At 40.3% G+C, this 24,351-nt stretch overlaps 1 long non-coding RNA gene across 6 annotated transcripts in view; it reads right to left on the reverse strand.

Moving 5' to 3' along the window:
- LOC104140030 (uncharacterized) overlaps nucleotides 1-9,568 on the reverse strand; it is a 163,332-nt gene extending 153,764 nt beyond the window's left edge. For 5 of the 6 annotated variants that reach the window (XR_011142887.1, XR_011142884.1, XR_011142883.1 and 2 more), the window contains exons 1-2: nucleotides 9,488-9,553; nucleotides 5,343-5,475 (exon numbers count right to left, since the gene is read on the reverse strand). This is a non-coding gene — a long non-coding RNA (uncharacterized lncRNA). Of the gene's footprint in view, nucleotides 1-5,342; nucleotides 5,476-9,487 lie in introns of all 6 variants that reach the window. The other variant, XR_011142886.1, reaches the window with a different exon arrangement.
- Between the last annotated feature and the right edge of the window lie 14,783 nt (nucleotides 9,569-24,351).

The following is a 24,351-nucleotide window of genomic DNA, read 5'->3' on the forward strand; positions in this document are numbered from 1 at the left end:
GGCAGAGACGCTACTGCAGGTATGTATTGCTGTAAAGTTCTGCCTTCGTATGATTGCAGTCCACTTTTTTTTTTTTTTTTTTTTTACAGCTGTAGATGATTACAAGAATCATTAAATAGCACAAAATCATGCATGCTAATTAACGTGGAACTGAGTCTCCTTTTAGTATTTTTTTTTATGCCTGTTGAACTCTGCTGAAATCAATAAAGTAAAGGTAAGATCAGTATAAAGACTAGTAAAAGTGATGTTAAGCGTAGGAAGTCAGGCTCAGCAAATATAATGAATAATAAAACTCTAAGAAATAGAAAAAGAAAATCAAACTTCCAACTACATTCATGTATTCATTGTAATCGTGCACCATTACTATCATTCAGGCAGTTTTCCTCAACATTAGTGTTCAAGTGATGCTTTGTAAAATTCTGAGGCTCAAGAGAAAAGTAATGAAAGTGTTCAGAGCAATATGAGCAAGTGTATAATCTCTAAACAGTACAAGCTGAGACTTCTGAAGTTTATGCTCTTCATTTACCCCCATCACAAGACCACTCCAGCTCTCCAAAGTACTTTTCCAAACTTTCATTCTTTTTTGCCCAGCTTTATTATCTAGGTCTCCTTGCCTCGGAAGATGCTTTCAGCATCCAAATGGACAACAGCTCTGTCCTTACAGATTTGGAATCTGAATTGGGAAGCTGTAACTCAATTTAAAAGATAAGAAAAGTTATCTTTCTAGTAAACAAAAGCCAGTCAACCAAGCAGCAGGTCACATTTACTCAGTTCAATACCAGCTTAAGGCCATTTTTGACAGAATGAGTCTACTAATAACTCATTTATCCATGAAGCAACAGTGCCAAAATGATAGAAAGATAATGTGCAAGGCCATGCTCTAATACTAAGACTTTATACCAATAAAGTTTCTTCCATTCACTTTCTCTTTCTCCTTCCTCCTGTACACTTTCCTATTGCCGCTCTCAAACTGGGGTTTTCAAAACTATGTTTAAAAAAATGTTTTAGCGATCCCAAGAGTGACACTGCACTGCGACACGTCAAGCTGAGCTAACTGTCATGCCACATTACATGATATAACATAACAGAGTTTGATAGGCAAACCTGATATGACACCACAACTTGAAAAGATTCACTTTTCTTCAAACATGAGCTAGCATCACGCTTTCTGCAAGACATGCATGTAAATAATTTGTTATCTGGCTTGTTTTAGCTGAAGATTTAGCCCTTGAACTTTGAGAGATGGCTTGAGATGATTAAGGTCAGACATACCTGCAGTGATTGCCTTGTATTGTTTTGACAATAACTTCACTGAAGAAAGAATCGAGCTATTGCCATTCTGAAAACCAACCTGCTTTTTACAGAAATGCAAAGATTGCTTCAGAAGCACTTGCAATATACAGCCTTACTGATTATTAGAACTGGACAAAAATGGCTTTCCTAATTCTGAAGAGAACTCAAAATGAAAAATTTTGAGAAATAGTTCTGACATTTCCATGGACAAGTGTTGCTCCTTCACAGTAAAAAATAGTTGTCCGATTTCTGAAAGCAATATTAAGGTTTTTTCCAAGAGAGCCAAGCATCATCTATGGAGATATTCATGGTGGTTTAATTTCAGATTTCCATCAATAGTTAGCCACAGTAATTAGGCTAACAGCAATATTCCTGAAGGATAATTTCCATGATAACCATACCAACACATCAAGGCAAATTGTCCTTACAGTAGCTACATTTATTTGAATGGAAATACATGCAGAATGAACTGATCCAGTTTATCCAAAATCCCAGATATGGGACAATATGGAGGAAGGGCTTTTAACCTATTCTTATAGTTGTTCATAGATAATAGTTCCACAAACTACTCCTTTGTTAAGGAGCAGTCTGAAATTTATACCTAAAGAAGTTATTATATGCTGCAAATGGATTCTGTTTAATTGGTCTACGGGGATTTCTTATTTCTTCTCCCAATTTCTGTGTTTAATATGAATTATCTACCTTTCATCTCTGCAAATCACACATGAGATTTTAACAATCATTTTTTCTTTCCTCTTCATCTCCAGTAATCAATGCTATTACTTTAACTTAGCTGGTAATTTTGTTAATGAGCCATGAACCATGATACAGTGAGTCAACAAAGCGTGACAGATCCCTGCTTGGTCCACAAGCTAAATAATCTGAATTTATCTCACGGTAACTTATACAATACTATCGAGTATTTAAGACCATTTATTACCACATAGTGCACAACACATTATTCTCTTAATTCTGCAACAGGTTCTTATGAGCCTTACTCCACAGGTGAGATACTGCCTATTTAAGCTTGCACCAAAGGAGAATATATCTTTGGTAACAAGCCAGATGTTCGTGAAATAGAGCAACGTTGGTAACTCTCCCCCCAATTCTAACCAAGGGAGACTGTGCTAAATTAGGGCAAGTCAAGAGCATCACCAAATCTAGAGCTGTCTCATGAATCTGTAGACATAGCCTTGACCAAATGCATGTTTCAGGTTTTGTTTAGACTATTTTATACCTACCTGCAGGCGGGTTTCTTTGGATTTGGGCTCCGTTTTTTGAAACACAGGATTGGTTTTATTCTATTCATGTATATATAAAAACAATGTCCAAAATCAGTTGTATTATGTTTTGAAAAGAAATCATTTCACAGCCAGTATTCAAAGGAAATGATCTTAGAGGATTCGGTTTTTTGTTTTTTTTTTTTCCAAAAGCAACTGCCAACTTGCATACTGCTATCCTTGAGTCGTAACAATTTATGACAATAATAAAAGTGTTTAAGTCAGCCTTACTTGTAGGCTGCAGCATAGGCTAGATAGTATGCAATTTAAATTCAGGGTAGTGACACATTAATAGTTATTCTGTAATGATCCTACCTATTAATCATGAACCTAAATAGTGTCCCTGCTGTCTGTATTTATTTCTCTCAGGACAGATGAAGTAAGAGAAATCAGTCTCGGCACCAGAGAGCTAGGAATGCGCATGGTCTCATTCAGTTTGGGTTCATCTGCATTTCTGCTATGTGCTACGGGGAATTACTCTGTCAGCAGATTAACAGTACAAATTGTGCAGAAAGGGCTGCTGACAGCAGCGCTGTGCTTGGCAGCTTCACATCCGGCTCCTCTCCACTAGTGCTGCGGGCAACCAACTGAGGAAAATGGTATTTCCCACCTGGACCTTGGAAACTGTCAGGACAGCCGAGGTTTGTTTGGAGGTCCTCAACTAACACCGCTCAGCGAGCATATTTGGGAATAAAACGTTTGGAGAATAAGCTGAATCGCACTCTGCGCTCACCAGATACGGCACTATGCACTGCGCTTGGCCCATCTGCGAATTAACATCTAACAGCTAGCTCAGTGAAACACGGGCATTCGCCAGGAAAAAGCCAGCAGAGACGCACCAGGCTGGGTAACTGTGCAGGTATGGCAGGACCATGCCCCAAAACTTCTCTCAGATGGAAATACTGACAGCATTTCAAGCTGGTTTTTATAAGGACAATCTGTGTAACCGATTCCCTTTAACACGCAAGAAATCTGAGGCTGGCCAGGATCAGAGCACGAGTGCTGGGGGACGGGAGCGGCGACAATCTGCACGCGTAACACAACACTGGGTGCGTCGGCTGCGTTGCTCCATGGGTCACATGCCACACAGTGACTCGTGCTCAGAGTCATCACCTTATCAGCTAGTGCCCTACAAGCACCACCTTACCTAACACTGAAATTTTACCTAATTAAGCAACCTACATATTATAAGTACTCGTATTTTATTCAATTCCTCAGCGCCCTCCCTGGTCACCTGGTGCTGTACAAAGTTACTATAATCAGAGTTATTGTATCCTAGCAGAATAGCTATTTCGGGATCATTTGTAATGCCTGAAGAGGTGTATTTCTGCATAACCAGGGGTATCTTTTAGATGCTTAATTAACTCATAAGAGTTACTTTTCAGACCATCTAGTGGGTTTTGGAGGAAATTCAGTGCCGCAAAATTATCCAGAGCACCACTAACAACATTATTTCCAGTTTAGGCAGGGAATCCCTGGGCAGACAGGTGGCTGCTGCCTCGACGTAAGGAGGGCACAGCGATCCTTGGCAACAGCTTACACGAAAGAGCTGCCTTCCCTCGCTGCCCAGCCAAACCCCAAGGCTGACCAGGTAGCAGAAATCTCACGTGAAGCCACAGCCTCGCCCCCCTCCAGTGACGGCCCCATCTCCCACAGGGCGTACCTCTGCAATACTTCCCTTGGTGCCCAAGGCATTTATCTGTGTTCACCCTATTTTTTAGCTGGCAGCAGCCCCTGACCTGCAGGGCGCTCGGCCTTTCATCTGCACGCCCCAGGGGCAGGCTTTGGAGGCACAGGAGGGATTATGCTGTTTTCAGTGCCACGCGTCCTGCTGGGGGAAAGAGGGCAGGCCAAAAGGAAACGCAGAAAGAAAGGTGAGAAGGAGGTGCGCAGCAGCTCCGGGAGTCCCCACCTGCAAAAACACACCACGAGGAGCAGAGAGGGGACGAGCAACGAGGAAGGTGGAGGTTCCCAGAGGAGAAGGAGCCCCCAGCACTTGTAGAGACAGAAAACCCCATTTCCTATAGTGGGGCTGCCTGGTTCGCGGGGATGCCCAACCACCGGCCAGGCTCCTTTCTCCTCCGAGCCAAAGCAGAGGAGAACAAGGAGATTTATATTCCGGCCCTTATTTCTGCCCCTAAGTGAAGTGGAGGTGCCTCCCTTCTCCAGGAGGTTTTATTTCCTCCTGGCAACCCACTGCGAGTGGAGCAGCTCAGGAAGGAAGCTGTGGGGGCTTCTCATCGTGACTCCAAATACATCGACGCTGGCAATTTTCTGTCTTTAACTGCCTAGAACTGTTGATATTAGTATAACGATCTTGTTTATATATTTATGAACCATTAATAAAGCATTAAATGCTAATTATATTCCCTTTCTTTTTCTTCCATTAGAGCTGTTCCCCTTGTTGGCCTTTATTGACAGGACTATTTTCAACCCACCAGCACATTCAAAATAACTATTTCATAAAGGATGTCGTCTAAATCATTTAGAACTAACAAACGCTCTTAGCTATGCTAGCAAACAGCATCCCTCTGTTCAAATGATATAAAAGGACTCATTAATCTAGGATATACAGCACAATAATATTAAACAGCAGAAAACGGCACGGTGCGGGTCAGAAAAGACGCTAGTTACAGGATTAACAAGGACCAACCAAGAAGCTCGTTATCTCGTAATATTAAGTATTTATACATTTAACTAGAGCTGTTGGACCTTCTAGCCTTTAACTGTTTTCTAGATATGTATTTTTAAAACTTCCAAAATGCTTACCCCAGCCTCCTGCTTTCAGAAAAAAGTGTCACAGCAGCAACGTTTGTTAAAAGAGGACGATGCTTCAGCACGTTCCCCGCAGCAGCTCCCTCGCGCCTCTCCGCAGAGCGGGGCGCCCCCAGGAACGGCAAGACTGCGGAGTAGGAAAAAAAGGCATTTTTCTTGACTCCAGAGACTCTGTGCTGACCAAGGCGCCTAAAGAAGTCCCTAACCCTTGCTGGCAGTCATGAAACAAAACTTTGCCTTAATAGAGCCAAAGAGACGCTATAACCCACTTTGGCTCCCGGTTTCTCTAAAATGACGAAAATACTGACAACACTTCAAGCTGGCTTCTGTAAGGACAGTATGCGTAACTGAATTTTAATATGGAAGAAAGCGAAGGAGAAAAAATTACGGCATATTCGCTTCCATTTTTACAGAAAAAGCTAATACAATTATTTGAGATATATTATTATAAAATATATTTTCTTTCAAGAAAAACAGGAAGCCAAGATTATCTTTTCCATAAACCCAAATGTGAACTGAGATGCAAACTACATAATGACTTCACGGTTCAACTGCGTACCCAGAGCTCTTCAACAAACTTCAAAACCTGTACGGTTACAGCTTTAATTTATTCGAGGAGCTCTTGGAAGTGCCAGTCTACTTCATGGTCTGTCGGTGCTTTTCACAGGACCCCCAGTTTCCAAAGGGTTATAACTCAGTTGTTTGAAACCATATCAAGCACAAGACTTCACACTTGCACTGTCAGCTAAAAAATAATCCACATTCCTCCACATTAACTCACTGCAAATTGGCTACATATGTTTTCACTGTAAATCTCCACAAACACATAGACAAGGATTGCTTCTCTGAAAAAGTTTTCTGCTTTTGTGTGCTCTGCTTCTTTTTATACTAAAAAAAAAGAAATCACAACACTTAAAAAGCATGTGTGACACCTCTTGAACATAGGCCCAAGCAAACATGTAGCTATTGTAATGAACCCTTTTAGGCAGCACTCCAGTCATAGTGGGCAGTGCTTATTCTAATAAAAGTGGAAAAAGGCAATTTAATATATGTAAAGAGCTTCAGGTGCTCTTCGGTTCAAGCACTACATTTTGCTCTCAGATGGCCACAGTTTAGCAGCTGGGCTCCCACGTTTTCCAAGAGCTAAAACTTAGTTTTATTTCCTATCTGGGAGCTCTTTTTAAGTCCTGTGCTAGATGATATCTCTTTTTATAGTTTGTTCCAACTACATATTACATTTGCTGAAAGAAGGTGGCAGGCAGAGAGCGAGAGACCTAACGGAGGTGGCCTCCAACAAACACAGAGACACAGAGGGGCAAGGATGAGTCATGCCCTGGGAGGGCTGAAAAGCAGCACACTATTTTTATTATTTCTATTTATTTTTTTAAAACACAGAGGGTCTGCACAGGGTGTGCTGAAGCCCAGAAGCCTCTGAAAATGGCTTCTGTGAGCACACAGGACAGGATATAGTGGCAGGACTGCTTATAAAGCTGCTTGTTTTAATCGGAGGGCTTCTCTATTTTAAAAACTCGTTTTTGTCATTAGCATTAACTAAGCTTGCTATCATAAATGCTAAGTTCTTTCACTGTGCCTGGTAGGCTCACTTAGAGGGAAACGTTCAGGCAGATCCACCCAGAGACAGGTTGCTTTTGCGTTGCCTATCAGAAGCTAATGTTGCATTTTCTTCTCCCTAAAATACGTTATCCTGGAGCATAACTGGGAAAAAAAAAATCTGAAATTTCATAATTACTTGAATTAGGACATCTTGTAAACATAGCCTTAAATCTCATTGGCAGTAATGAGGCTTATACATCCCCTGTACTGGGATGCTTTGCTTGCAGGAAACGCACTAGTTCAGCCTCGAGGCTGAACTAGGCCTGTACTAGTTTCTAGTACAGCCTCGAGGAGAACGGGAGCAGGCGATGACTGCAAGTGTCACGGTCCAAAGAAAGGACCCCGGAAGGCTGGCGGTGACACCAGAGGCATCTCCTCTGGTGATCCACCAGAGGCTGCAGGAATAGTGCCTTATTTGCTCCATGACTTCGTGAGAATATTGCTGGAAAAAGTGACAAAAAACAAGGTTGTCACACACGTCGCTGAACGCCAAACACCACAATAATTCTCAGTAAGAGCCAAGGTCTGAACTAGCAGCTTGCAACAGAGAGGTTGGGTGGGCCAGGGCAAGGGCGAGCCATCCGGTCATGGATAGGTTTGCAGGAGGCAGAGAAGGTTAGCTGGAAGGCAAAATTCCTAAGCAATAGATCTATTTCTGCCTCCAAGGCTTTTTTTAAATGAAAATGTAAATCTCTGATTGACAAGATGCTTTGCACTGGTTAAAAATGAAAGCCTTTTTCCATCCCCAAACACATCATTTTCTGCTCATATAGAGCCCATCTTTAATTACCAGCTGCTGCAAATGATCTTCTTACGATCATTAACTGTCAAATCCTGAAACAGCATCTCTTATTGCCCTCAGTGTTCAAATACTCCACCTGTTTCTAATTAGTCAAACTACCAAAAAGCCTACCTACAGTGAGGCTATTCAGATCATATACTACAGCTGCTAAATGCCTCAGTTCCTACAACGTCAGTAACCGTATTTTTTTTATTATTATTAAATGGTATCAACTAGCCCTACTACAACTGTGATTGAAGTAAGAGACATTAAAAGCAAAGCAATTTTAATGAGATAACAGCACAGCCATTGCTAATGATGATTACTTGTATTATCATTGCAATCATTTTTAATGAATGCTCACTAGCAAACTCTCCACTAGCTCAACTTGCCTCAGTTAGTCTCATCAAAATAATAAGCAGGATTTAATAAATTACTATAACCTCACTAAACAATTTTATTTATTGCTCTATCATTAGGATTATTTATTGCAGCTGCTAAGGTACAAGGATTTTGACCTACCACAACAATTTCCAGCCTTTGATACCACTTTTCATTTAAAAGTCTCTCTTATCCATTCTTTTGGGTCTATATGCATTTTCTTCCTTCACCCATAAAATGCCTCTGCTATCCCCTGCTATAAATAATGTTTTTGGTTTGCTAATGGCTCATAACATCAGTTAAGTGGAAGCTGAAGGCATCGCATGCCTCGAGCCTTTTGAGCGGATCGGGTCTGATCTGATCCCAGGCAGCGCTATGGTTCAGGCCTCTTCACGTTTCCTTGCAAACAAACATAACAGACACATCCAGTTTCAAAACTCTGATCCACAAATGTCAGCATCTCACCTAGACAAGTATTTAACAATGAAGTAAACTGGAGCTAGAGGCTTTGGCAATATGGAAACTCCTTTCGCTATGCCTAAAAAGCTTCCGCAATCTCTAGGTAACAAAAGTAGAGGATATAACCCTTTTTTACTCAAGTAATAGCACAGACTTTTATTCATATCAAAAACCCACACTGATTTAGTTTCCCTTTTATCATATGTAAAACAGAAAAAATGCTTCTAGAAAAGCCCCTGAAGGCAGGCTATAAACAACCAAATTTCAGTTGAAATACCTTGACGGCAAGTCAAACTTGTTAGAATGAGCCTTGCTACAGTGGTACAAGTCACAGTTATTTCAAGTTCATCAAAAGACGGTAGAATTGTGATATATAAAAACCGCAGGAAGCTCAGAATCTGGTGCGAATCCGGTGCTTTAATTTGGATATAGGCATTAATAATATTAGTAATAGCTCCAGAAAAGCAGCAAATGACTCATATGAAAACATCACACACAAAAGTCTACATATCTGACTTTGCGTCGCCATATTTTAAGCTTTTAAAATTTCTCCCAAATGAACAGAATTTCACAATGAATTGTTTAACATGTAGATTACTCAGCACTGAAACATAAAACATTTCACACCTTTCAGAGCCGTTGATTGCAGACACCAAGACAAAAATTGCGCAAATGAAACAAGCTAATGTCCTGGTGAACTGTGCATCTACAGCATGTTTAATTTAGAACGAAATTTGTATCCAGCAAAGCATAGAAACTGTAACTTTTAGTCCTATACATAATTTATAACAACCTTAAGGCATTTGCAACATCTGAAATTAAATAGGAAACAAAATTATTCCCTGAAGGTGTGGCAGTTGATGTAAGAAATGCATTTAAAAATAAGCACACAAATAGTTCGTACCATTATTGCGCATATTACTCAGCAGATCTCATTACAGGTCCCTTGCCGCGTTTCGCAAGATATCGCCACGAGCCCCCTGAGCGCAACGCCTCCAGCACGCTCCTGGCCACACCGCGGAGAGGCGTGCTCAGCACGGCGCATTGCTTCTCCTGACGTAAGTCCATAAAAAACACGCTAGGGCTTTACGACTGCTGAAGGCTGGGTTAAAGTATTTTTTAAAAGCACTGAAGCTAAATCTGCTCCAACTGTAGAGTAAAAATGGACATCTGCCCTCTCTGCTGAGCCCTGCCTTGCATAATCCCCACAGACTTTTAGGAAATACTTGCTAATACTCTCAAGCTCCACACTGCAATAAGAAAATCGTTTCCCCTTGCAAAAACAGGGGGGAAAAAAAAAAATCAAAGTTAACAAGGACCACATGACTTGAGGTTTTTTTAATTAATGGCAAGAACAAAGATGAGCTTCACTCACAGTTTTCCCAGTGCTTCAAGCGAGCTTCATTTCCAGCTTTCCAGTTTCCCCAAACCTGCCCAGCGCAGGGAGGTTTTCACGCTGGCACTTCTCAGTTCAGCAGATGCCCCCGCGTTGGCAGAGCTGCCGTCAGGCGCGCAGCAGCTACCTGCAGAGAGGGTCTCAGCCGCGGCTTCGCTTCCAGGGACATGCACAAGTCACCGCTCTGGGCTAGAAAACACTGTCGTCCCACAAAAGTGACAAAAGGGAGGTTAACAAGTCAAAAAATTCATGTTAGTGTTTTTCTCACCCCCCCCCCATTAGAAGTTATTTCATAAATACAAGTATCTGAGCATTTCATCTAGTTTTCTTAATAACTCAGCTTTTTTGCATACTGCATTTTTAAATGAAACTTTTAAGAAGTTGGCATTAATAAAAATATGGAAGAATAGTTCAATTGCTTATACAAAAATAAATATTTAGTATGACATTAAACTGATTCTAGGATTTATAAGATTTTATTTTGCACCTGCTGAAAACTCACCTATGAGCCTTACTAAACTAGGCAAGACTCTGCATTTTGAAGTCCTGGAAAGCCAATCAGGACTCTCCATTTTGCCCTGTAAAAGTCAGCATTACCGGCTGCTGTAGTTTCTCAAACTGTAGCACCATCTTTCACACATTCTCATTTTTGGAAACGGAAGATAAAAAGATCAAGAGCAGGAGTTATTAAGTGACACTAACGTAACATTATCAAGGACCTAAAGCAGCCCAATTTTTTTTTTTTTTTAAGTCACAAATAGCACTACTTGTGCAAAGTTTTGCTGTAAGCTGTCAGAATTCAAGTTATCGGCACTGAAACTCATTTACTTAGTCACTGCAGAAGGTTTAACACAGGAAGGGACAGACGATCTCAGTAACAGAACGTTCTACCAGCCCCACAATTTATCAGTCTTCACTTTTTAATCTCACCAAACTGGCATTTTACTATTTTGTATAACTAAAAAGTTATCAGACAAAGCCATCAAGAATGACGTGTATAGCGCACATTTTATAGCAATTTTGCTTTATACACCGTTCAACATTTGATTGAAATTCATTTAAAAAAAACATAAAACAAAATGGATCGTGAGGGCTTAATAGCACAGCATTTATTTAAATGCCATACTGTCAAGGAAAAATTACCTGTAACTGCAGATAATCTTCATGAAATCAATGCAATAGTTCATGAGTTCACCCCATATATTTAATTATTACAGGAAAATATTTGTCCTATTCCCAGAAACAAATTTTGATCCTTTTGAGAGCTTACATTGACACAGAAAAATTAAATGCAATTGTTATTGTCATAAAATATCAGTGTGAAATGAATCACATCATAATTAACTATCAATGACATATAGGGGGATTTATTAAAGTAGAACCAAATTTCAAGGCCATGGAGTGGGGGTTTTTTTGTAATACCATGGACATTAGATTTACACCTACTCTATATTACACGCACAGTTATTTAACAGCCATGTTCTCTGGAAGAATTTCATTTCTGGAATGCTGGAATATAAGCCATTAATCACATTAACTATAGAAACAACTAAAAAAAGTCAACACTGTCGTACTGACATTCTGTGGTGTTGGAAGAAAAGGGAAAGCATTTATGATATTTGCTACTAAATTAGCAAGCACTGACTTTTTTCACAATAATCACAGTGCAAGCAATAAATGTATTCAATTATTTAAGAAGCTTTCTAATCAAACTGTGTATCTGCGGATAAAGCCGCGACTCCCGCAATGCTGGGGGGAGGGATGGGTGCCGCGCTTGGCCAGGGCTGGGCGCCCGGCACTAATCTCCGCGGCTTTGCTCACTGAGATCCCATCCACACCACCGTCCTGCTTCCACTAATCTCCTATCAGCCTGTGGCCAGGAGGTGAATCCTGGGGATTAAGCCCTGTATGTACCCCGCATAGGACAGGTGTCCCAAATTTCACCCCCAACACACCTAGTGCAGGTGTCAAGGGACGGTCATGCAATGCAGAGCCCTTTTACATGAATTTTTTAAATCCAACCCATGTCAAAGGCAAGCTTGCGTCACCCGTGGCAGAAAAATCAGCCTCTGATAGGAGAAAGGTCTCTGCGCTCTGGAAGCGGCATTTAAAGATTTCTTTATTAAGGGGTTCACCCTCTCCCAGAGTCTCAATTTGTTTTCTCTTGATTGTTTTCTAACTTTTTCAATTATCTTGGGAGGCTTCAATTTGTTTTCCAAGTCAGACATTAATTTAAAACCATACTTTTAGCAACGCTACTTGTTTCTTTGTGAAGGTCTTTTTAATGGCATAAACATCTGCATAGCCCAGCAATCCTGCCTCCCTGATACCTTGAGAGCCATCTCTGACATTATAAAGGGCTGTTTCAAGAGCATTTATTAATTCAAAAGATTCTGGATCACAGAATCGTTTAGGTTGGAAGGGACCTCTGGAGGTCATCTAGTCCAACCTCCCTGCTCAAGCAGGGTCACCTAGAGCATATTTCCCAGGATCACATCCAGACGGGTTTTGAATATCTCCAGGGACGGAGACTCCACTATCTCATTATGAGTTAGTTACCTGGAAAGCATCCGACTAACCATATACTTAAAAGTCTGCCTACAAATTTGCCCAACTTCAGCGTCTTTTTCCTCAGTCCTACTTTTTCCTTTCTTACACATACATATCAAAAATATATACATCAGAAACTCCCAGACATAATGTAAGTAATTTAAGTAATGGTAATTAGCAGTAATGTTATTATACTGAATACAGTAATATAGGTTATCAATGAGTGCTATAAAGTATGCTCTTGTGATTCCTTCAAGGATAAAAAAAATCCTTTTTCTACATCTGTGTCCTATGAAATCCTACACTGCTGAACTCTGATATTAATTGATAACAGCCAGGCAATTCGCTTTCTATAGCTGTAATAACTATTCGCCAATGGTTTTGTTACTGGGCAAAGATTTGCTGGTGAGAGCAGAAAGAGGGGACAAACTGCTCTTAGCCCTTCTCCAAAGCGCTTCTGGTGCTGCTTTCCTCACCCCTCCGTTTTCTATACCTAGCTAAGTAGTAGATAGGTCCTAACATCCCACCTGTGCTTGTTAAAAAAAAATACATATTTACATACACACACACACACATATATATATATATAAATTCCTAATTTCTAAAGAATAAAACCAGTAGGAGAATTAGCAACCTGACCCATCTGGAAAGTGGCACTCCTGGCCGCCGACTTCTGCATGCCTTCACAAGTAAGTTTACAAAAAAGCATCAAGGCAGCACAGAAACCAGACTGTTTTCCAAGGATTTGCTTTTCCACTCATCTCAGCAAAGAGGCTCGGCAGTCCTGCAGCTGGATATAACCTTGAAGAAGGCAGTATCACTTTTCCTCTGCTGGCGCTTTTGAAACTATAACCAGGAGCTTTCAAAAATTGCCTCAGCCCTCTTTACAACGAAGACAGGTGCACCCCGTAACAGCACAGAGTAATAGTGAATATGACACTTGGATTTTCCATTCTGCCTGAGCCTCATCTGAATTTCCAAAACATTTAGACTTTCCACATGTAGCTCCCAACATAACTGAAGATTGTTGCAAGCAACACCAAATATCAGTCTATCTTGCGGGCAGTGAGAATTAGCAGTGCCGTTGTGAGGAGCTATTGCTAAATCTGGTGACCGCTCCAGAGGTGCTCATGCCTCATCCCCACGGCCTCGCACAGGAAGAGTCCCTGCAGCAGCAATATCGTGTCGACCTGGAAATTGGCCTATCACCTTTTTACCGCTTTTTTGAAAAAAGCCATTTGTTTCCATAAAAACGACTGGAAAAAGACTAAAACTAACACAAACGCTTTTCCAGTCTTGCCAAGTACAGCTCAGGTTTGGTGAGGATTTCATGGCTGTCAAAAGGTCCCCGCAGATACTGTACAACGCCACTGGAAAAGTCAGTAACTATGAAATACTTTGCCCCAAAAATTTCTCTCTGAACTATCGCTGTGGTTTCTAAACATAGAGCTTTGCATGCTTCTCTGCTTCTGTGTCTGAAAAACTTCTGTGTTCAGGCACTCATGGCAGAGTTGGTTTTAGGCAATCCACTTTGCCTTTCCACACCAATCTTTGGGTAAAATCTGGTATTTCACATGGGGGATAGGGGGAAGAAAAGAAGGCAGGCTGCTATTCCCAACACCATAGTCTGCCTTAACAAATAGAAAAAAAAGATTCACAGAAAAGTGGTAACAGTACAATAGTTTTTCTTGACCTTGTATACATACCTTAGCTGATGCAGCCGTATAGGGCAGTATTTCATTGAACGATTAGGTTGTTTCTGACCTGTTACAGATTGCCCCCAGATTTCACACACCATTCTTGAAAATTATCGTGGATAAAAAAAGTCAGGGCAGTCTGAATGGCGTTAGCGCAGCCCGTGGCCAGAAGTGCTTGATGCTGCTTTTTTGTTTACTTTTTTGCAGCAATTATATTTACAAAGAAAACTGTTATTCTTCCAAGGATGGGAAACTGTGCTTCATTATGAGATTATCAAAACCAAAACTTGAGCATTTTGACAATTCCAAACTCTTCTTTGAACGGAGTACGCAGTGGTCCCACTCTTTCCTCACAGATGCTTCCTATTTCTCACCTCACAGCCCCATAAACATTTCCGGATCAAGGCATTTTCAGTCAGACGAAAAAAGTCAGAACACCACTTATCTTTTCCACCTGTGTACATCTCGTACCATCTTTATACCTACACGACGGCCAAACTCTCAGATGATGCAGCAGCATGAATTCAAGCCACTTTTCTTTGCACCCCAGATGCTTGGGTATAAGCTACTGTATATAAACCTGTAAAACCATTATAAAATGGTAAAAGCATCCATAAAAGCATGATACATCTAGAATTTAAGACACAGACATCTTTCACTTTTACTAGTTTTCTTTTTAATCACTGCTCTGTTGTAGCCATCTTGCTTTGTGATATTAAATATAAGTCCACTGTATTTTAATAAGGGGACTGTTACTACCACTAGAGAGAGTACAGTCATGGCATGGTGCTTGGAGCCGTGTGTCCCAGAGAACCCAATCTTTGCCTTTGCAGGCACATTAAAAAAGCCTCACCTCTGCTCCTCCAAGGTTGCCAGGTATAAGGATTCCCTAACATTAGACATGGAGGGTTTTGTAGCTTCTCAGACCAAACAGGTGCCAGGCCTGAGATGAGAGAAAAGGCCACAGACTGTAAAACAGTATCTCAAATTACAGAAAGATCATGCGTGAAACCATCAAAGGAGGAATCCAGTTTAAGTCACTGGGAGCATCCCTAGGTTTTCAGTAGACTAGGATTTCCTCTGCGCAAATGGTTAAAGCTCTTTTTAAATACCAGTTATGGTACCTAAAACATGTCACTTTCAGTAATAAAAGAACACAAGAAGAGATGTCCCTTCTCGTTGCTAAAGAGCAATGCAGCCTTTTCAAGGTTTTAGGTAATATTTTCATTTCTGCTATTGTATTTCAGAGATTTACAGTCACTTGCATTTTAACCTTTCTTTTACACCTGCTTTGTAGGATCGTCACAGGAGCAGGCACATAAGTGAATACAGAGGCTCTCCTTTTGTTCAGGATGTGAAAAGACATACCAAAGCCTGGTGAAGTCCCTGACAATGGAGCTTTGCAAGTATATTCTGGAGTTTTTTTGCAATTCAGGATATTTCCAGTAGAAGTAGGAACCAACAAGCTCTTTGAAACACTGAAGAAAATAATTAGATGGAGAAAATACTAGATTAAGAGATGGTGATTAAGAGGACACGGTTTCAGAACAACTGGAAATTAGAATTCAAACAGGAAAGAGCAGGCCTTTGGGCAACGCTCAGGAGATCAAGTTTCCAGTCACAAAAGGCGCAATGGGATGACCAGCCCGAGCCAGGACTCCCTGGCCACAGTGGCTTGCTCGGACCTAAGAAACCTTTCTGCAACAGTGAAAACCACCCGCGCACTGAAAGCCCCCAAGCACGTTAGCCCAAGTTAAGTCATACTATACTTCGTACACTGCTGCGACATGGCCCTGCGAGACGGGCAAAGGCAGCCTCTTGTCCTCACCATTTCAGTCAATCTGAGTTCGTGGTTGGGACCTCCACTTTATGCTGAGATTTCACGTTCAAAAGTTCAGAAGGAAACAAAAGTGTCACCGTGGCAGATCCCACCACAGAGTCCCTGCCTCTCCCTTTCTCTGTCCGTAATGAGCTTTTACTGAAGCTGAGCTTTGAAGTATTTGCCTTAAATTATTAGACTCCTCTGCATCTGCATTACTCATCTTTCCAAAGGTACTAACCCAGGAGTGAACTCGTATTCTGGGGTAATTACAAGACAGGCGCTGAACTTTAAACGGGCTAACTTAGTTGCATATTTACAACAGGAGATACCAGGCAGTGCAGACCACTTTCACCTAATCATTGTATGCTGTAGACCTTGCAGAGCTATAATGCTAAAATCGCATCTTTCCTGTGTATGTGACTTACTGAATCTTGCAGTAGGAGTGCAGGCTACAGATTCACAGTGGATGTCAAATTCCATTGATTCTTCATTTTTTTGGAAAGTATTCATAATCCTAAGGAAATAGGAAAACAGTATTGAGGTTATATTGAAATAATGTAACAGATCAACATTTTTTTTTTGTCAAGGCTCAAAGCAATAAACCCCAAAACATACTAAAGTTGTCTGCTTTGCCCCATGACGGTTCTCTAAAACATCAGTAAGGACATTTCCAATCCCAGCCAAGAAGTGAGTATCTGAAATTTATTGCTGCCCATCAGCAAACCTTCTGTTACAGAAACTACTAAAACTTTGTGACATTTCTTGAAATCGGGCCACTGAGCACCTGCCACCAGGTGGTGACCACAATACAGCTCCTGGAAAGAGCAGGCTCCGCAACCTGCGCTCGTGCCATATTTTCTTCCTTGGGAGCAACCGACTGCCAAAGCGGAGCTCATTTGTCAGTGACTGCAGAGCTGTGAATTGAAAACAGTAGTCTTGTTTTTGATATATGTCAGTGATCTTTTGTAGTAATTTAATTTGAAGTGGTGAAACGGGGACGCTGAGTTCACAGCTCCACATGGACATTTGTGCCAACTGCAACAAGTTGGTGACAGCCAAACACTAAATATGAAGCAGTGAGTCACTGGGAAACTGAGCCACAGCAGCGCTACATATTGTCCCCCAAAACAGCTACCGTTAGTTAGCACACAATTACATTACCATATTAGACTTCCAGGACTATATTTTGCAGTTAACAGTATGTGCTACTTACTACTTATCCACATTTCTGATAGGAGGAATCATACAGCAAGCAAAAGACTGTAGGGAAAGTCCTTCAAAATCTTTTCGGAGAAGGATGAATTCTCTCCACTGTCAGAGTGGAAATACGGACAGCACTGGCAGGCTGACAGCTAGCATTTGCTACGTGGAAAAAGCTCCTGCGCTGGTTTAGTGGGCAGGAGTATTTGTCTGCTACGGAAATATTACAGATAACATAGAAATTCAACAATTGCACATTTCCAGGAGGAGACAACCTTATATCTGTTAATATGGGCCCTAGACAGATCTGTAGAATCAGGACCAATTTAAGGAAAGATCATTTTTATGTGAACAAGACCAAAAGTTATAATTAACCATAGAAGTTACATTTTGAGACATTTTACACACATTTTCTATACTATTATTTTTATGATAGCTATATAGCAAAGTTATATATTCATTTGCTTTTTAATTATTACAACGCTTAAACAAATAAAGAAATGAACAGCTGCTTAATTTCCATTGGTTTTTTTCTGTGACCTGATATAATATGATTAGTCTTGAGAAATTTTTATACCTAGAAGCATGGTTTTATTTTAAAGTACAATGCATGCGAGACTGCACACAGATTAGCATTACTCTGTAGTAACACAATTGCATATTGTTTGTAATTTTGGTCTTGTTCTCACTTAGGTAAAATAACTAACTGATGAGCACTCAATTTCAGGAAAAATATCTGATTATTTAGATTTTTTCTTAGCATGACCAAACACTTGAAAAAAAATCAGTTTCTGTTTCCATATGAACGGTCATTAAAAGGAAGGATTAGAAAGAATTAGACAGAAGGAAAATCCACCATTTATCAAATATAACTATCATATTCACATACTTATGAAAATGTATATGTTAAAATGATTTATAGTTAAAAATGTGTTTACATTCAGTGCAAAGAAATGAAGTCAAATATCTTAAAATATGAATAATGTTATGGCATGACCTGGCCTTCCTTCTGAAGGACTTATGACTGGATAACGTCATTCCTTGGCATTGTACACTTACGCCCTTACTCTTCCTGCACGTCTAAATATGAATGCCTTCAGACTGCCCTTACAAAAATATGAAGGTGCTAGTCGGCATTTTCCGTTGAAGAGCGAGCTCTGCTTTGATCCGTTATAGGATAAAAATGCATATATATAACTGCAAAAAACATGATTAATCATCATTATATTTGATATCCTTTCAGAAGGCAAGATATGGAAAAAAGCTTATGACACCCAGCTGATTTCAGTTATTACTGCAGTAACTAGAGGTACCTCTATATTTTATGACCTATCAGTGTTATCCTGTTACAAACCCATTTTTTCAAAGGCTGTTACAACCCAACAGCTACAGCCCGGCTGGTTATTACAACGCAGTCAGCAGAAATTTCCTGCTCAGTCCCCCCTAGGAAAGGAGGAGAGTTCATAGACCGCCTTTTGCTTAGAGACATTCAGACTAAGGACGCAGTAGTGAACATTAAGAGATGGAAAACTCAAAAGCTTTAAGTATAAACCTAGCTTTTTCTGCCCAGTAAGTCAAGGGGAACACAGGTAAACCAACAGGGAGCGCTCACAAAATCTAGAATAGAGATGGAAATAGGGTCGGTTTCTCATGCATAATATTCTTTGTCTAACTCCATTTACTGTAATTACAGATTAGAGTAATCCATACCTCCCGATTTCAAACATGACAATCGGTGCTGAACTACGTAGTAAATTAAACATCCTATTTCTCGCAGTCATCAGTAATTTAACATTTATCCCTAAAAATCCTCTAATTGCCGCACGTCACATTGACGTTTTTTCACTAGGACTTATTATACGTGCACTGCTAGCTAAAGTTTAGGTTATATCTGACGTATAACTCATGAATTATCATTAGAAAAACAGTGAGCACTTCTACCCACTGTGTGGAAAACAAATGCCCAAGCTGTCTCCTTGTAAGGTTGCCCCAGTTGGCTTTATTTACTTATTGAAGCCACTTGTGGGTAAACAAAGATACAAAATCAGAGATAACTTTGTTAAATAAACGAACCACAGTAGGTGCAGCACAAATAATTAACATTGTTTTAATACGTATTACTGTTCTCAAGTCCATTGTGCTGTTGTTCTTGGACTGGTTTCTTAAACAAACATAGCTTTAAGTAAGGGCTAAAACTGAGTCTACTGAGAAATTAAAAAACCTTCAGCTGCCCAGTCACTGTAATGCAAACATCTGATAGCCCAGTTTATGCAAAAGACGGTCGTAATCTGGTTTTAAAAAGAGATAAACCTAGGCCTGAATCCGTATGACCACAGCTTTTCATAGAAATGGTGAGATTTCTTTATATTGTTTCACTGACTTACACAAGCAGCAATCCTAGGTTGGGATTCTTGCTCTACAGAAGTCACAAAACACTTGTTTTAATCAAAGTATTGAGGAGTTCACCCAGAAACGCGAAGGACAACTTAGCACAGACCATTAAGGATCAAATTTAACACACGTGCATTCTGTTTACATCTAGTTAGTTTGATTCTACTCACCCGAATTACATGGCTGTGCATTTCAATCAGTTCAATTCAACTAGGTGCTAAAATACAGCTTTTTCATGCAGGCACTCAAACAGAAGCCGAGCTCTTATCAATGCTAATATTTTGACTCAACAGTGGATTGCTTTCACCACAGCAATTTAAAGGTATACAAGTTTGTATATGAAGGTTGATACTGTCATAAATAATAGGAGCGTGTCGTTTGGAAAACAACCCTACAAACTTTCCCTGTTTAGATGCTCACGCACTTGGCCCCTCTGCTCCCTTGGCCACCTACCTTTGCCTGTGGTCAAAAGGTGACACGTGCAGGCCTTAAAGGAGAAACTAAATCCTGACTTCTGATTCAAGGCCATAACTTCCAAGCCTCTCTTCCCAGGACTGAATTTTTTGCTGAAAGGTTAGTACTTTGAAAGATTAAACATTTGCACAACAGTCAAGGCTGGTGGAGGCGGAGCAGTCACAGAAGAGGGAAAAATGAAACAAAAATGATGGCAGTAAAATCTAATAAGAGGTGTCCCAAAAGAGGGGCAATGAATAGATAGTTGATGAAGTTTAAGATCAAATAAAGGAATTCACCTGAAGTCATTCTAGCTCATCAAATTGCATAGCTGATTTAAATTGTTACTTATATTTTAATGTTACTTTGCTAAAACGAACCGGGGCATGCAGTATATCCATACACATGCATCAAAAAGAAAACAAAAGCAACTCTTCCCGATGATATGTTAAGACAAATTCCAGCAGCTGAAGTCCAACAGAGCTTCTCTGGAGTTATTAATATCTTGTCATCAGAAAGACCATTTTTCATTAAATATTTATTAACCATATAGAAGATTTCAGCAGAGGAATATCACAAGCATCATATCAAGACAATACTTTAGTGTTGGCTCTCTGAGAAGGTTATTCTGTGATGTTACCCTGATGAAACACAGTAACTATGAAATTGGTGGAAAAGTTAGACAAACGATATTATCCGTATTTTAATCTCCCTTCAAACAAGCATTTTTGGTTTATAGGAGTCTGTTGTGCATAAATATGAAACTACATTGTTTCATGTTAATCCAAGACAACAGAACGCAGCATCTTACCTTTAGAGATGCAAGGCACTGATTTTGAAAGCAAACATGAAGATGGCCAATACTATTGCTTTTATATATGGGCTTTCTACAAACGGTATGTGCAATTGCAATATCACAAAAACAGACATTGTAAATTCTTCCTATTGCTAGGATGTTTATATTACTGGTATGCCTTGGTACAGAGAGACACCAGTTTACCAGTGACCATGCACAGGTCTGCTGGAAGCAGTTCTGGTCTCCCAGCCAGGCTCCTGAGCTCAGCCCAGCCACCCGAGCCTTCGCCTCCTCCTTCGTGGCTGCTGGGACAGCCAAAGCTCTGAAGAGTTCCCTAGTCTCTTAACTGCTTGTTGCTCTCATTACCTCAGAAATTCCTATAAAACCATGGGCTTTCTGTCTCCTAGGTTAACCACGTCAGTGATGACCACACCAGAAAGGACAGAGGCTTTGGAACAGCAACCCTTAAAAACAGACTATGTAATGTACTAAAGAACTACAGATCTTTCCAAATCAATAGCAACCCATTAAGCTTTTTTCCGCTCCTATTCCATATTGGCCCCATATAGCCAAGGCTAGAAAGCTGTAGCCCCACAAGCCACGCCAATGTACACATGCCAACATACGCAATCCACTGCTCTGGCAGCCTAGGCTAGCTGCTGACCGTCAGAGCAAACAGCTTCCTCTGCAGCCTCTCCTAGCCATGCTGTGGCAAGGGCTGAGGGGAAAGGTGGCATCTTTTATTAGATGAATTGCTACAGCCGGAGAAAATAAAGAAGCTTTCTGGCCCACAAGTCCTTCTTTGGGCCACTTGCTCACCATCATGCCCAAGCACCTCATCAGACAGTTAACCCCTCCTTGGGTATGGTACTCCCCGGCGTTTTCTTAGCTTGAGATAAGCGCAGTTTCTGCAGTAAAGATAATGGGAGGTTTGAAAACAAAAAAACACACTTAGAAAACAACGTATTGGTTGAACATGGAGCCGGATAGCTTCCATTCAGTCAGTTATCAGGGGACAAAACGAAATGCTCAGCGTAGTTCTGACTTCATCAAAATGCAAGCAAGGCAAATGAAAACTTATTTTACCTCTGTTATTATTTTCCAAGTAAGTCAGGCTGATAGAAAAAAGAATGTAGAATTGCCAGGCTTTCAATAGGAAAAACATAAGGCTGTAATATACTGTAATAGAGTATGAACTGATGCCTACCTATTCACTGTGCGATTTCAGAAGTATTTTCCACATCAAGGCTTAATTTCAAGGGATAAGAACATAAGGGATTTGGGTGATTTATTTTAATTATAATCTGTGAGAACTAGGGGCACAAGTTAGGGAATGTGAGCTACCTCTTTCCGTACATGAGATCATGTTTTTAATTTTTTTTAAGAATAAAATTAAACTAAAAAAAAAATCCCTCATGTTTCCACCTCGAAACATAGTCTGATACTTAACCATGCTTCAATCTCAAATCCGTATGAAAAATTAACACACTGATCTCTTTCATGGCCAAGTAAGCTTAATGCTAAGCTATAACTGCTTAACCACATGGTTATGGCATGCCATATCCTCATTTCTGCCCAGGGGACAGTCTACATGGCTCAGGCGCTAAAGTCAGGAATCTCCGCTACAACAGTCACCCAGGCAAAGACATCCACGAGAAAGGAGTCTGAACCGCAGGAGAGCATGGGGACAATGCGTCAAAGCCCCAGCTCTCCTGAGGATCCATGCCCTCCAGCAGATACAGCTCAACGTCCACAGCAACATGCAGATCAAGTGTTTCAGTCTGTGCTTTATTTTGATATTTGTAATAGAAAAATCTTAGGAAAAACTACATTTCATCAGCAATGTGTATTCTTTACTGAAAAGTCAACTAACAAGCTCTAGTATCCTTATGCTAAAAATAATTTTCAAAAGTATAGAGCATTCAATAACTCCTAGACCATTTTTAAAACATGATATAGCACAAATATAAGCACTTATACTTGGACAATCTTAGCCCTTATGCCTGACACTTATCAAGAATCAGCCTATAGCATATGAGAATAATCCACTCTTTACTCGCTGGTTACAACCCCTAGGCAGCACACAAACCTTGCCATTTACTGGAAGAGCTACTGTTTCTTCAGTCAGGCGCAGGCACAAGGAGGCTTCTTCCATGCTGCTACACCACGCAAGGCTCCATGGTATGGTATGCAGGCTTCATGTACACAGCACAACATTTGAAGTGAATACTTACATTGCATAGGCTTTTCTAAGCTTTTATGGTTTCATCCCTGTGGTGTTTTCTTTGCTGTCAACTAATACCATGCATTTTCTGGAAACTGTTAAACAGCGCAATATTTTTTCCTCTTACCTTGATGGACTTTGCTCAATAAAATGCCCCTTCTTGAGTAAAAGAACTAGTAGACTATCCTGCACAGCTTTTTCATCACATGCAGCCTATTACTGTTGGGGAGGTATGGTATGCAGTCTTTTGCATGAATCCTGAGCAAAATTAGAAACGACACAAGCCAAAATGAAAGGTTCCTGGTGCAAGGTATGCTGTTTTAGCTTCCTGTCCAATATTACATTTTTATTATGCAAATGACATATTTCATCTACTTCATATTAGAATATTTTTTTGGTCAGGAATCAGTATGGTTGCTTGCCTGTCCCTACATTCATGATAGATATTTTAGCTTTACATGCATAGCACTCTCCCTCTCCCTTTTTCATCACATCAATTATGTTAACGTAAACTGTCATGCCAGTAAGAAAAGTTCAGTACTGTTTTCCTAATTATACAAAATTGCTTTCTCAACGTTCTGGTTACCTTTGTTAAATTTAAGTTTCTAGCTGTAATTGTTCCTTTGGGCCACGCAGAGAGGACAACGCCGTGAAGCTGCAGCTCACTCCTGCCTCCGTGCTGTGCCAACGCTCAGAGGAGCTCCGAGCACGGGCATCTCCAGAGAAGAACAAACAACAGAAAGGAAATGACCATTTTTTGTTTTCTAAATCAACCAAACTTGGAAGAAAGAATGAACAAATGGTAAACCTGCAATTCGAAGACTTTTTTTTTTTTTTTTTTTAAAGAAGGAGGAAGGAAAGCCATTAAAATTTAACAGTAAAAAAATGTATAAAAAGTAATTAACCAACAAGAACATCTGATGAACCTCTGATGATGGAAAGCAATGGATAAGCTAAACTACAGTTCACTACGTACCTTTTTTGTTCTGCACACACAAACATTCCTAATATGTTCAATATTATTATGACATTTTAATAAGAAATAGAAACAATTTTGTCCATGTGCTTCTCTAATGAATTTGAAATATTATTGATCATACCTCTTGCACATGACAAATAGAGCAGGCTGGCTGGCTGAGGGTTTCTGCATTGATATAAATGTATTTTTACATTGTTCTTGGCTCAGTCTCAGGCTTTGCCATCTGTAGCAGAAAATATTTCATGTGAAGTAGGCTCTCG

Source organism: Struthio camelus, chromosome 9 (assembly GCF_040807025.1).
Source record: "Struthio camelus isolate bStrCam1 chromosome 9, bStrCam1.hap1, whole genome shotgun sequence".
Classification (NCBI taxonomy): domain Eukaryota; kingdom Metazoa; phylum Chordata; class Aves; order Struthioniformes; family Struthionidae; genus Struthio; species Struthio camelus.